Source organism: Augochlora pura, chromosome 3 (assembly GCF_028453695.1).
Source record: "Augochlora pura isolate Apur16 chromosome 3, APUR_v2.2.1, whole genome shotgun sequence".
Taxonomy (NCBI): Eukaryota; Metazoa; Arthropoda; class Insecta; order Hymenoptera; family Halictidae; genus Augochlora; species Augochlora pura.
Genome location: NC_135774.1, coordinates 13,743,657 through 13,759,153, shown reverse-complemented (window position 1 = coordinate 13,759,153; position 15,497 = coordinate 13,743,657). Strand labels below are relative to the sequence as shown.

General features: G+C 45.7%; 1 protein-coding gene across 1 annotated transcript in view; it reads right to left on the bottom strand.

The window, feature by feature from the left end:
* The window catches only part of LOC144467676 (zwei Ig domain protein zig-8), a 134,198-nt gene that overhangs the window by 94,985 nt on the left and 23,716 nt on the right, over positions 1 to 15,497 (bottom strand). The gene's annotated exons all lie outside the window — the stretch shown is intronic.

The following is a 15,497-nucleotide window of genomic DNA, read 5'->3' as shown; positions in this document are numbered from 1 at the left end:
TGGGGAACTTAGCTTTTATTTAATATTTAGAAAAGCAAACGGAATAAAGTATCTTGATTCTAATATATAATAGATGACGAATGCGAGAGACAGGAAATTATGGTTGGGAAGTAAATTATGCACATTTTAGAATCATTAACTTAACACAGTATACTATATGCTCTCGAAATTTTATGAATTTATTAGATTCAATTTTCAGAATCAAATTTTTAGATTTAATTACGTTAGCATCCACTTTATAAATAAACGTACTACGCATCTACGCAAACTAAAATTATATTTTCGTTAATAATTATAACGATGCTGTATTGTCAACCGCAGCGACCGACCTGCAAATACGCGCTGTTTAAAATGATAGTTATATGGATGGATAAAATACACTCGAAATGGTGGTTAGCCTCTTGACGCACAAATATTTCCTCCGTATCTACATAATATTCCACAATCGCGAATCAATAATTAATTTCGATTAACTTTCTTTTCACGATCGAGTACGAACATATTGCTTTCATGGAGAATAATATAATTCTGTCTATATTGTAACAATATTATTTTAATAACATGGTGGCATTCTAGTAAATAGAATAATATTGTATTAAATAAATTATTATTCTGTTAAGTATAATATTATTGTATTAAATATATAATTCTATTAATTTTCTACTCGCTTGCTAAAAGAAGAATAAGAGAAATGAATACATATAGAATAAGATTTTCTTAAAATTCTGCCTCTACCATTAAATAAAATATCGTTCTATTAATCTCCTCCCTCGCTCGCCAAAAGAAAATTAATAAACACTAGTCTACACGAACTAAAATATAATCCAACAACGTTAATCTTAATCAAAAACCCTTCTTCAATTCATTCACGTCAGTTAACGAATTAACAAATTAGCCAACGAAGCTAAAAAGCTGAAGAACCATGGTTCGTGCGCAACAAGGTTTGGAATCTGCATTCCGGGTACGATATCGTCGTAAACTCGGCATCGCCGCGACGGCAAACAATCGCGCAGCAGTTGCGCGGGGAATGATGAATTTCTCGTGGAAGATCCAGGCCAGGATAATGGCGGAGGAATCCGGAGACGCGTGGTCCCAGCGGAGCCAGTAATTTTTCAAGAGCACGCAGGCGGCACACGTAAAGGCAAAAGGGGCTTGGTTGCCGGAAGGGTAGCTCGTAATTTCTCAGTTTCTAACTCAATTGCGCGGAAGCACGTCGTCAAGAACCACACGCGTTTCCATCGTTGGCGAAACTTGCACGCGAATTCTGGACAGGAAGCCCGGGCTTCGCCTCGGCGTCTTCCAACCCCCCAGGGGGTGGGAACGGGAGCACGGTACTTGCTTTCTATCTGCTAGGACCTGGCCCGCGCTCCCCCTCCCGTCCCCTCCCCTCCCCGCAGCCAGATACCAGAAACCGAATGCATTACACCCGGAGAGCAGTAACACTGCTACCGGTTCAGCAAACTCGGCTCATTTCTTAAGCGGATACTTGATTATGCAACGCCCGTGTACCAGACCCTCTATCTCTCATTCTCTCGCTACGGAAATCCACCCGACTACGGGGCGTGCTACCGACGCCGGACCGAGGCGCTATTTTTCGCGGAACACCACGGTTAATCTTGCAATTCCGTCGAACACGGCCGAATGAATCAAACGAGAGAATTTCCTTCGCGGAACTCGAATTCGGTCTCGCGTTCGTCCAAGATGCATCGTGGATGCATATCTTTAATATTCGATATTAAACACAATATTTGATTATTTTTGTTAGAAATGCGTAGAATTTCGGACTATTTATTAAGAAATGTTTTGGACTGGTTTCTTAATCAATACTGGTTTCTTAATCAGTAAAATAATGCAAATTGGTTAAAAAGGAAGTAGTCTAGATTTTTATGCACGTTTCACAGAAATGATTAGAGTAAATATAGAACTGGGAAAACATTAGAATTTTATTTACTTGTTTTATAATTACCTTAGACAATTTTTATTTTAGTCAAAAATTAATATTGAATTACCGCAAAAGAAAGGAAGATGAACAGGAAGCTAATTGCAAAGTAGTCTTTTATACATTTCTAATAATATTATTCACTGCTCTTAATAATTACTAGACCACCATTAGAATCTTCGTATACTATATACGACTTATTAAAATTATTAAAAGTAGCAAGACATTTTCACACGTCCTACACATCTCAGAATAATCGCAGAGGATTTTCCTTCTCATAAAAATCCTCAGACTAGTAATTAAATCTTATCTTTCTCACAATGCAGACGCGTTAAAGACAGCTTCAGTCGATCTCGAACGAAGGCATAATAACTCGTCTGGAGGCGTTTCAAGGTACACAACTTTCGAATTACTGAAAAGAGTATTTCTCCAGGGAAGAATCCTGTCCACGGTTAGCAATCGGTGCCGTTTATCCGGGCGGATGAGACAGCCATCTCGCTGTCCTCTCTGTCACTTAATTCCAATCGCCTCCACTGTTCTTTAAGTCGTCGCGAGTAATGGATTTGGGTAGGTGGATACAAAAGCATTTGCCTTTTAAACGCTTCCCACTCCGCGGATTATTCCCCGTTAATCTCTGCGGACGCGGTCGATCTTTCTTCTTTTGAATCCTCTTCCCCCCAAACCCCGTACTCCCCGTCCTCCCCCATCGCCATCGGCTCGTCCTTTTTCGACTTCGTTCCTTCCCGGTTCGGATATCTGGACACGTGTAACGTAATCTCTGCGGCTCTCTCTCTCCCTCTCTCTCTTTCTCTCTTTCTCTCTCTCTCCAGCGAATAGACTCAACCCGTCGAATAGCCGGCGGTCTATTCGGCTCGCGGCCTCGTTAGTATACCTTCGAACAGTCTCTCCATCATCATCAATCATCATCAGACCGGGCCGGCGATATCCATTGGTGGTTGACAGGGATTGATCCGGCAGGAAAGTTGGTATAATAAAACCGTGTTTGCCCGCCAGTTTGCTAATATACACCGCCAACCATTCGGAAGGGCGGAATCATTGTTTCGACGCGTTCGCAATTGTTCCCGACCGTCTTCTTCTCGCGGAAAATCGTCGCTTTTGTGAAACATAATTTTTGAGAATATCTTCGAAATATCGTGAAATACAATTTTTGAGAATATATTCGAAATATCGTGAAATACAATTTTTGAGACTACATACGAAATATCGCGGAACCAGGAGAACAATCGTTTCGACGCGTTCGAAATCGTTCTCTACGATCATTTTCTCTTTCAGAGAATTCGGAGCTTCTATAAAATAAATTCGTTTGTGAATCACTTGAAAATTAAAACGAAAACAGCGCGTTGAAGTGCGACAGATTCTTGAGCCCGCAATTACTGGGAAATAAATTCGTTCGCGAGCAAATTGTTAATTAAAAATTAAATTTGGAACGACGGGTTTGAATATAAAATCGCGTGTGACGTTTTCCTCGATCTCTGATATTGCAGCCGTAAGGACACGTTTACAAAAATCGCTAAAAATCCAAATAGACATTTGAGTGGTATTTTTGTGAAGTAATATAAATCGGACGTCGTTTATATTTCCACAAGCTGATTTTAATAACGAAGCGTGCAGTGAAGAGAACGGGATATCCGTCGGACAAATGTAACACATTTTACACGTGAATGTAAAATACAAAAAGACGCGAGTATCCGCAAATCAATCGCACGAAAATCAATCGTCATAGAAAACAACGCGTATCCTCTCATAGCTGGCACGAAATCAAATTTGAGAAATCTGTCGAAAGCATCAAAGCCGCGGCGGGATCGTCGAAATCGGCGTAACGGGGAAAAAAGTAAAATAAAGTGTAGGTGAGCTAATTGCGTTGCCGGCTACGTTTCTAGGCTCCGTGGCGGAGCGGATCGGGCGCGTATTTTACCGGAGGGTCGAAAACACGCCGGGATAAATTTAATTGGACGAGCGCCGGTCGTGGTGGACGCGGAAAGGAAGAGTGAGGCCGCGTGCCGCGGAATTCTATCGAATTATCAAGTACGAACCGAACCGGAACGAGCCCGGTGACATCGTAACTCGTAGCCCGGTGCCGTTTTCGCATAAACAACGTCCCGGGCGCAACCAGCCGCGCCGCTGTGTTCCCCTTTTCTATCGTTCCAAACAACGTTTCCCCAGCTGCCTTCCGCCTCGTACTACACCCGCTACCCGATCCGCGCGAACGTGTGACGAGCGCGGCGACGAGCCCGCGGGGATCAGCTCAGAGCGCAGATAACGCCCGTACACACTGCCACTGCTGCCGTCATACAAATGACCAGCTTCCCCCCGGCCGTCTCTCTACCCCTACCTACCACAATCTCTCCCCCTCCCTCTCGCTCTCTCTCTCTCTCTCTCTCTCTCTCTCTCTCTCTCTATCACGCTCTCTCTCGCTCGGTCTCTCCGTCGAGCCCTTTCCCACCGCGCCACTGATAACTCCAGATTAATTGACAAAAAGCAGAGGCCGCGAGTACGGATGACGGCACCGCGAAAATCGTCCTGTGCCGGAACTGGCCTGGATCCCTCTTTATTCCGTTCCCGTTGCCCCGGGAAATGGGGTCGGGATTGAAGAGTAACAAGTTTACAGAACGGGGAATACGCAAACCGTGGAGAGTTTCGAGGTCGAGAATCGCTGGATACCACCACACCGTTCTCTCTCAGCCGAGGACACGTTTGATTCCCCGGCGAAATTTCGGCTGGATCCGGCCACATAATCAAATAGGCGGGCAGCACGCACAAAAAAATACCAGCTCAATTTTTTTCGCGAAATTCCACCGTGCCCGATTACACGTTATTTTGAGCCGCTTTGTTCCGTTGCCGATGAAGTAGATTCGAGCGGCGAGGTCTGGTTCGCGAGGATGGTTTCGGGATTGCGAGGAAATTGTGTGTATAGTAGGTGATAGCTGAACTGTGGTAATCAATTTTTATCTGCGATGAAAATGGTAATATTTTAATTATGAGGAGTATAGAGTTAAAGCAAAATATCTTCCTCTTTTAATAATCATGGTCAATAACAAAATAATTTAACCATTGTCCTTAGATACTTCTTATGAGTTTATGATTTTTATTTCACTTATTTATTTATATCATGAACGTATCTTAAACATATATATCATAACTACTGACATAACCTTTACCCCACCCACGCTTTAATAACAACAAATAACATTATATATAAAAAATGTTATATAACTATTTTAATTTTGACATATGTACAGCTCGAGTCCTACGTTTTGTTACATGTTCTTAACAAGGTCTGTATCATACTGTTTCGCGTTCTATGACCTGTCGAACCCGTGATGTATTATCCTTTTTGACGGTTCGGGTTTTGCCTTTATTGGCCGCGGATGAATTTTGGCGGTGGCCGTCGAATGTTCTGATTGGTTCGTAATCCTGATTGAAGTTGTTTTATTTGAAGCAATGGTAGACACCGGTGAAACATTTCGCTCTGTACCGATAAATTGATCTTGTGATCGATAGACTCGATTGAAACTCGCCGTCAAACGAATAAAATGTTCTCCATGGACACGTCGCGAAGACTTCGGAGTAAAACATTCCGGAAAGAGCGAATTCTCCGCAATTTTCTCTCAGAATCCAAATCTAAAAATAGTTCAACTCGTGAAGAGAAAAGATTGATCGAGTCCCGCGGCTCGCTTTTATAGTTGTCGATAATCGTTCGCTATAAAAGCGAGCTGCTCTAATAATCATATCCCCTCTTTCCCCCGTCATTGATCCGGAGCCGAGGGACCCGGCTTAAATCTAGCTTACGGACAAACATTGGAAATTTCGAGGATCCCGAACACGGTCAGCCGTAGAATCGCGGCGCGTTTCCGTCCGGGCGAAACTAGCGCTGTATCAAGTGAAATCGGGACACGGGAAGTTTCGCATTACATCGAAATCGAATTACCTCCGAATTGTGTCCATAAGCGGTAGGGAGCGGGCGCAACCCGAACGCCGGCCGCGTCGCGAATATATCCAGGTGAGCGACTAGAAATTCGGGAAATTTCATCGCGCGCTCGCGATTTAGAAAAAAAGGCTGCGATACCGCGGCGCGCTCGTTTAATTGCTGCTGCGATAACCGGCGGCGATATTCGCGGCATAATTCGTCTAAGCCCGGGAAGGCCTCGCCACGGCGCCAATGGGAACGAAACGCAACCGAGCGCTCGAGGTGACAACGGTCTCGCCTCGCAGCGTTGTTCTGCCCGCCCCGCCCCGCCGTCAAAGGGACGCGCGAGCATAGGCGGGTAGGAACGCGGAGAAAGATGCTCCCTCGATGGCGGCCGTAAAACGTCCAAAGAAAAATAGCCTGCGGCTCGGAGAGAGGAAGAGAGAGAGGGGGGGGGGGAGAGAGAGACGGGCGGCGTATATCCTCGGTTTTACGGACGCCCGCGTCCGGTTTATAATATTATAAAGCAGCGGAAAAACCGGCCGGCTCGGCCGGTGTCTAGCCGCTCGTTTTTTCGACCGCCGGCGCCGCATGAAAACGCAGAAACGGCCGCTGCTTTGTCGGACAGGGGGAAAGCCGGACAGCTGGGGAACAAGGGCCGGACGCGTGCGTTTGACGAAGATCCTCGCGAAGAAGCTGGGACGTCTTCTGCGCGGAAATTACGAGCGCTCGGTGGAAATTTCATGCGAAGTCGACTTTAGTTCTCACGAATTTTGCGGTTTTTAGGGGCTCTGCTGATAAGGCGGCATTTTCTTCGCGTTTGACGTCGTCTGCTGTCGAAGGTGGAACTGTATATGTATATCTTCTCTTGTTCAGATTATTGTATATTATATATTACATATCTTGTATCTTGTTCATACTTTTATTGCATTTCCTAGTTCTTTAATTCTAATCTGCTAAGGTGTTAATGTCCTTTGTACTTAAAATAGAAATATTTAGAGTTTGCTTTCTTTTATGGCTTCACGGTTCTCACAGTTGTTTTTTAATTGTACTCGTTTATACATTTATTCCATTTATCTTGCGTGTATAAAAAAGACCAAAGAATTATTTGGATAATAATGTAGGTAAAATTTACTTACTCCATATGTACACTCGTTAATCAATAAATGTTCCTTATTAAATTGCTGCAGTGCTCTTCATCCCTTTTTCTGCACTCATCTTTAATACTCTGCCCTTCTTCCTTTTATCAAAAATTCTCCACACAATTTTTTCATTATCCTACTAACAACAATTATTCATTATCTTACTAACAACAATTATTCATTACCTTATAACAACAAAGCAGATGCAAGTAAATTTCAATCCATTTCAAAAAGTTCTTACACCTTCTCAATCCACACATACTGTATAATAAATCCGCGTGTCTGGTGCTATAAAGTCTAATCCTCATGCGAGCGTTGCGGCTAATCGCAAACGACGGACATACACACGTCCAGCCGTTTACGTCTGTCGCCTATAGAAAATCCTGCCTTTGAAATAAAGCCGCCGTGATCATCTCTTAAATAATGAGTCGTGTTTCGAAACTCCCCCGGCGTGACCTGCAGGAAATTTAAAAGGATTGTGTTAATATTGATATTGCACGGTGAACCCCGAGGACGACGGAGAATTTGCAGCAGGTATCCCCAGGTGTATTTCGTCGGAAAAAATCCGGAAGCGAGAACGATGTCGGCAGGGAAGAATCGGGAGAGGAAGTATTGGCAGCTTTCAATATCTTATTACAGCGATTCGTGGCACGCCTCGAAGAATGGACATGTGAAAGCCGTGAACGCCGACGCGAATCAGAGGTACGAACATCCAGTTTGAAATTTATGTTAGCACGCTGCATGGCAATTGAGACGATGTTCATCACGCGGCATAACCCTGACCTAATCCTCGACTAAACCTGACATAATCGTGACGTAACCGAGGTATACGTTAGATAAGTACAGATTGATACTAACGAGGGATACTTATTTATTGCCTGAATTAACCCTGGCCTGATCTTGGTTTAATTTTAACATAATCATGACATACTCTTGACATAACCGAGATAATACTATTAAAACTCCATTTACGAAAAATTGCGTTCTTCAATGTTAATTAATCTAACATGCAGCCATAACTGGCGAACAGCTTGGCAAGCGGATATTCAATAAGAAATAAACGAGAATTTTTCTATTAAATCATATAATTTTTTTACAGAGAGCGACGTATCTCTGTACGCCCTTCGACAAACGATTAAAGCGTTTCGGTCAAAAATCGATTGGCTCCGAAATAATGATTTTCGTACGGGTCGCTCGTACGAACGCCGCACAGCGTTTCGAAATTTCCACGTCGTCTCTTCAAACAAGCGAACAAACGGAAATGTTTTACGAGCTAATAGGGAGGTGTTAGCTGGCTTTGCCCGCGGCCGATACGCGACCGTGGAACAACCGGGGGATTCTCTTCGGCGTTCGGTTCTTGCGGATCCCCATTTGTCGCGGTCATATTTTAGCGGGCGATCGAATAAAAGGAACGAGCGACAGTTTAACGCCGACGCGGTAACCGATAAAAGTTCGCGTCTCGTCAGTGGGCGGCAGGAGGGGGGGAAGACGAGGGAAGGCGAGGAGGCGTATTCGGTTCCACTTGCAACGTAAGGGATCCGATAAAAGGGAGACGCTCGGCGAATTTCTGCTCGCAGGCGTTCGATAAGCAGGCCGCGGTCTCCGTCCCGGAATACAAATATCGCTTTCGAATGGAGCCGCCCGCGACGAGGACGCGTACGTACGTCGGCATTAAGGCGAATTACTACGTGCTAAATCTCGCGGCGTTACGCTATCTTTCGTAGGCACTCGACTCGCCCCCGCGCCAAATCTCTACCCTCTATTACGACCGGTTTTTTACCCGCCGCGAAACGACATTTTTATTTCCTGGAGGCATTATCCCTGCTCTACGCCTTTACACCGGCAATCCTTCCAGGGTATTTCGTACCTCTCTGTTCCATCCTCTTTCAGTCCCTTTTTCTCCATTTCTCGTTCTTTCTCTCTTTTTCTCTACTTCTCCCTCTTTCTCTCTTTCTAACTCTTTCTCTCCCTCTCTTTTCTTCCCTTTCTAACTGTTCCTCCCTTTCTGTCTTTCTCCATTTCCCCTTTCTGTCTATCTCTCTCTCTTACTCTCTCTCTCTCTCGCTCTCTCGCTCTCTCGTTCTCGTCTCCCTTCTCCTCGAGAGCCCTGTAAAACGCCGAGGAAGAAGTCTTTTACCATGCGATTACGAGCCGGAGAGAATGTATCGAGAAAATTTTCTTCCTTCCCCCGGCAGCCTGTGTCAACGGGGAACGTTCAATATTTGCCGAGTAGATTGTTTGTGGACTGTGACTCACAATTCTTCGCACACACCGTTGAACAAAAGTTGGAGAACCGGGCTACGAGCAGCTCGGCGATACTTCTCCACGGTTTAACTCGTCTCGCAGAGACGCGCCGTAGTCCTTGATTATATGGTCGTTAAACAATCTTCCTCCCGTTCCATTTCGATTATTCGCGAGTCAACATCTTTAATTTCACGGCGAGAAGTTAGTGCGAATGTTTTTAAACGAATCAACCGAGTGCTTTTAATACGGCAACTATAATAGAATCGCGTCGCGCAAGTTAGGTTGCGACGATATGATTTTCGTATCTCATTGGTTGCATAAAGGCATAGTAATAAAATTCTGCTGTGTTTATAGCAAATTCGTAATGTATATTACTTGTCTTTTTAATATCATTATATTTTAAGACATAAGGCAATATTTTGGAAACTGCTACAATACCATCATTACAATACATTTAATTAGCAATTAGCATTTTTCCTTGAGTCGTATAAAGGATCATTTGGGACCCTTTGTACCTGAACGAAATTGTATCATTTTTCTTAAAATTGTACTAAAATAGACTTAATAATTTTCCCAGCTTCTTCCTAAATTTCTTCGTCAACGCTTTGGTAGCGGAGCCAGTTACTACTGAGCATAACTGCGAGCATACTTCACTCTATATTTACGCAATAAGTCATATTAAATTTTTCAGGAATAATAATACTAGAAGAATAAAAAATATAGTATGCCTAACTCGTCGAACATAAAATTAATCGCGTCCATAAATCAAAAGCAATTGGTCAGCCCACAGTAACCGGCTCTACGGCCGCGTGGACGTCCAGGTCGTGTCGCGCCGTAACATAAACAGCGTCCAAAAATTCCATGGCATAGGATAGGAGCCCGGTTCGGTCTAGTCGGCCGGGAAGTTGCCACTTTGGCAGGGAATTACACGTAGTGGAAATCGCGATGGTGGTCAGTGACACGCTGACACGGCGCTGTCTCGTGTACACAGGCCGCGCAACGGGGCCACCGATGTGCCGACTGGCAAAGCGACCGCACTTTACGAGCTTTGCGGCGAAAATATATGATTCTCCTGGTGGCCTAGCGCGACCGTAAAGTTTCGTCCTCATTGTTTCGAGCGGCGGAAGAGCGTGGAAGCGGGAGCGGCGAAGGGGGGGGGGGGGGGGGGGGGGGGCGGGGGCGCAGGGCCGCGGGGTTGGTCTGGTTTAAGAGCGGCAGACCGCCGCACGATTCGAGGCAGACGTAAGATTAACGGCCGGTTTGCTTTGTAGTTTTACAGCCGCGACTCCCCTCTCTGCCTTCGACATTTCCACCAGTCGATACCCTGCCCCAGCGACGAATGCTCCCCGCGAATGAAGATTTATGACGCGAGAAACCAGAACGCCGGCGCTTTGAACGCCGCCGCGCCTCTCCGCGTCCACTCGGCCCGCGGACACTCCCAGGAATTGGACGAAGAAACCGCGAGAATTAGTCGAGCCTCCCCTTTCCGCGGCGGTAACACTGCGGAACCCGCAGACACAATATGTGGCTTGCGAACCAAAACTCTGCCTTAGTATTAAATCTGCTGAGGCGGAGTGGCTTTAAAGGAATAAAAAGACTGAGTTTATTTTGGTAGGCTCGAGTATAGGAGTTTAGACAATCTTTCCTTAGCATTTCCACTGCTGCGTCGGCTATTGTTGGTGGCGGTATTATTTGGTAAAATTTAACAATTAATACTAAAGTCATAGAACTTGATCTTTAAATCGAAATTTAATTAAACGAAACCCTGTAATTTATGAATGAATTTACTGCCAGCGTGACAGTCAAAGTTGTAATAAAGAGCCTTTGTAATTTCAACGAAGCGTTTAATTGCCAATAATGATGAACAATAAGGAAATTTCAGCTCTCTTGTACTGTCAATTTTGCCAGCAAGTCCTCGTCGAGCTCGTTTTATTATTTGCTTTAGCGTCGGTATCGCCACGCGACCGCGCGTCTGCTCTCCCCGTCGACGACCGGGAAATAATTCTGATCACGGAATTAGCTGCTTGTGTATGTGCAGAGTGTCGATAACGGGCGGCGGATAGTTGTTTTCGGGTCGATCCGATGCATCGTGGCAATGAGAGCCGGTACCATTGTAAAGTTGCATCCCCGGATCGTTCGCGCGTCTGAGCTACGTGTCTCGTATCCGGATTGAAGGATACGGGGCGGCCGCCGCGTCGAACGGACGGCGTCGCGTCGTTCTGAAACCAATTTTGCCTGGCAAACGACGGACAGCGTCCCCTAGCGCCCGGTAAAACGTGAAACCGAGAGCCACGAATCGAATAGGAAATTCCTGACTCTTCGAAACTTTCATCCATCTGTTCGCATTTAAAACAGGGGAAGACAATAGAAACTCCCGTGAGCTCCTGGGACGGGGTGGGGAGGGAAAAAAATCCGAATTTCTATAGCATCCGGAACGGAGAACAAAGAGCATATCCGGGCCCCGGCGAGATCGTTGCCGAATCAATGGACGCAATTCCGTCAGCAGAAAGTGCGCGAGAATCGCGACAGCAGCCGCGGCCGACCGGAGTCGACGCGCGCGCTCCTCGCCTCGCCGAGGGAAAGGAGGCTGGGAATCGAGTTACCGTCTCCGCTCGCCAATTACATTGCTACAATTTTAATTATCATAGAAGTGAGCCCCGAGTGGGTGGGCGTGTGGCCCCGTGCTCTCTCCGTCGCCCACCGGAACTAGGCCACCGCTATCGACATAACCGTGGCAACGCTACACGTAGCCCGTTACAGGCGCCGAGCAATTTCAAGACAGTACACATCCCCCGTAATATAATAACATGTTCCCCGGGTAACAACGTCGCCGGGATTCGGATCGGCGAACAATCGGCCGGACGGGGGAACGACGACATGGACGAGAACGCGGTGCCACGGACGCGGCACGGTGGTGACGCCAAGAAACATCGAAGCGACCTTTCCGGTGGTCGGGGACCCCTCCGCACGGTTAACAAGGCCCGGCGTAGTCGCGGTGATAGCTTCTTGATCGAAATTTCCATCACGGCCGAAGCTTACGTAACCCGCGCGACTACCCCGTCTAATCCCCGCGTATTTACAGGCCGCGTATCCCCGACATTGTTCCGGGGGACGCGTCGATGTCTGTGCGCGCGCGAGAGCCCCGGGCATGGATACGTGCAGTTAGACGCTGGAAACAACGTGCCGGGGTAATGGATGCACTCCGGAACCCTGTCAGCCAGCGTTTTCGGTGCGAGGGCTGTAACGACTGCTACAGCGTGAGCCCGCTTAATATCTGGTCACGATCCGGCGAAGAACAACGAGCCCCGCGTACGTAGAAACGCGGGGATCACGAGGAGAATGGAAACGGAAAGATTCGCGGCTCGATAAGTCTCTCGTGGAATTTGCGGAGCGATTTTCTAGGCGTTTGTAGTCTGTTATGCATGGAAAAATTATGTGGAAGACGAGTATGAGTGACGTGATAACTTCATGAATATTTATGAATAATACAGCGATGGTAATATATTAAGTTTATTATAGTCAATTAAATTAAGTTTATCAATTAAATAAAACACTTGTTGTCACCACTTGTATCAAGCAGAGAAATACGACTTAGATTTAGTCGCTAGAAGAAATGTGTGTAAAAAGTGATGAAAATTTTTGTTTTCAATGAAACTACCGTAGATTTGTAGATTGTAGTCTCCTCTTTCAAAGAATCTTTTAGAAAATGATTTACGATTTTTTAGGACGATTTTTGCAGCGAAAATCGCGATACGTGCTTGGCTGTGCAAGGTCTCCGACTATCTTACGTTTCGGCAAAATATGGCCCTCGTTCAAAGTGGAATAAAACTGCGTAAAAAAATCGTAGATCCATTTTTAATAGGTCGTTGTAAAGTTGAAGCTTCAATCTTCAATTATTCGGTAGTTTTATGCATGAGAAAATTTTTTTGACGTTTCTACAGTCCTCTGAATTTTTACATTTTCGAGTGAACATGTGTTATCAATTTTTTATTTGTTACTTCATGTGGAAGCATGTTGGATAAAAACGAAAAATGTATAATTAAAGTGGAAGCTTCAATCTGTAAAATGAGTACAAATTTATTGCCATTCGACCAGCTTTTACGGAATTACAACTGTTTCAATACCAATAGTATGTCGAAAATCGAAAAGTCTTAATTCCGATTATGCTATTTGTAGTACCATATGTAATATTAATTTATAGAATTATATTTAGTAAAAATTACATCAAAATTAAAGAAATTAAAAGGATGCCAAAGTTTATAATTTGTTGAACGTGTATACAGGATCCATTGAATATATGAAAAGTTTGGACATCCGTATCTTTGAAAATAAGGAAGCGATTAAAATAGATTTTTATTTGATAGAAACTAGAAACCTTGCTCTTTAAAATGGCGTTCACCCCATGTCGATAGGACTTCGGCTTCTCGAGATATCGCGATGTAAAGACAAGGGTGATTTTTCACGGATGCCGCGGCGGCAGTACTGACCTACCTCGACGTCGCGACAATTGCGCTGGTCAGTTCGTCACGCTGGTCAGGGTTCTCGACTCGGTCAGGGGCGCGCCACCCGGTTCCGACACGGTCGTCTTTAACTCATCATATCTCGGGAACCGTTAGAGCTATCTACGTGGACCAAAATTTGTTTTAATCAGCAGGCTTCCCGCTTCAATTGCGCGTAGGTTTTATCCATATAAATTCTCTAGAAACATAATTTCCAAGCCGAAATATTTCAAATTAATTTCCGCAGACCAAAATTTCCACTTTATGATATAACAGAACTAATTAACCATTAGCACACGTCATAGTTATGGGGTCATTTAATTCCGAAACTGCAAAAACTATATAACAGAATGAATCTCTACAAAATGGACCAGTTCATTACGTAATGTAGCCTCATTCCTCTGTTATTTGATTCCTACTTGGATATTAAACATGTACCGCCGAATACTGAACATACAGTAATTAGCGCAATGTACAGTGGTTAAATACCACATCGAATTGAATTCCAACTCGTTGCAGGTTACAATGAAATTCCCCGGAAATAAATGAAACACGGGGCCACCGCTCGAATTATTTTCATTAAAACGATTATGAAAAGAAAACGTCCGCGCAGCTTTCGTGCCTTCGAAATAATCCCGATTATTTTCATTTCGTCTAATAATCGGCCACGCGTCGCCTCGTATAATTAAACGCGACCGACAAACCTGTCCGGGTATCGGTACCCGAGCGAAACGGACCGTTCTCAATGACACGCCACGGTTACAGCGAAACGTCAAGCGTGCACGACAAGCCGCGGCGGAAGCGCGCGGGAGGAATTAATAATTGCGGATATCAGAGGGCCGTTGGTAACCGGCCGAAGGAAAGTGAAATTTCCCGCGACGATGGCAGAAACACGTTGTAAACAGCGAGCGCTGTTCGTCACGCTGAAGAACACCACGTGCTCGGCACGTGTGTTGTTTGCCCACGCAGTGCTCGTTCTGCACGCATCGCGGGGTACATCTCATTGCGCCGAGCCGCGTTACGGATTATAAACGTCGCGTAATTCGCGCCGTGAAACGAAGAGAACGAGAGAGGGAGAGAGAGTGTGTGTGTGTGTGAGAGAGAGAGAGAAGAGACGCCCACTCCTGGCGAAGTGAAATTTGCCAGTCACGGCACATTATGCTCGCGTAAATATGACGTTTGCCCGCTCTGGAATCATAGTTGGCAGAGCTACGCGCGCAGCCCCTTCCCACCCCTGTCGCACGATTCCGCGTGTACTTTTCTTCGTCCGCGTGCTCGTTACCGTTCCCGCCCGTCCTCCCCGCGCGCTCAATTCAGAAAAATTGAAGTCCCGAGCCTCTCTTGCCGTGAAGAAAAATGAAAAATATATTTCCCGGCGCTCCGCGGAATTGCCGCGGGAATTAACTGGCTGGCGGAACCGGCGTAACGAGCAATTTTTCCCGTCTATCCAGTCCTCGCCCCCCCCCTCCCGCCTCCTCCCCCCCCTCGTACCCGACTCGCGCGAATATTGTTATTCGTTAACGTCGATCTTCCCTTCGCCGCGCCCGTCCCCGGCCCCGCCGGCGATTGTTCATACAGTTTCAATTAATTAGCCGTCTGGGAAATTAGACGGGAATCGAGGGTCGGGGTGAGGGGGGAAAAAGGTCTGCGGGCGGAGTAGAAAAAAGGAAAGCCGGGAGTAAATTGACGTAGCACTTGAACGGTCCGCCGGAACGAAGACGAATTAGAGAGGCGAAGGCTTCCCG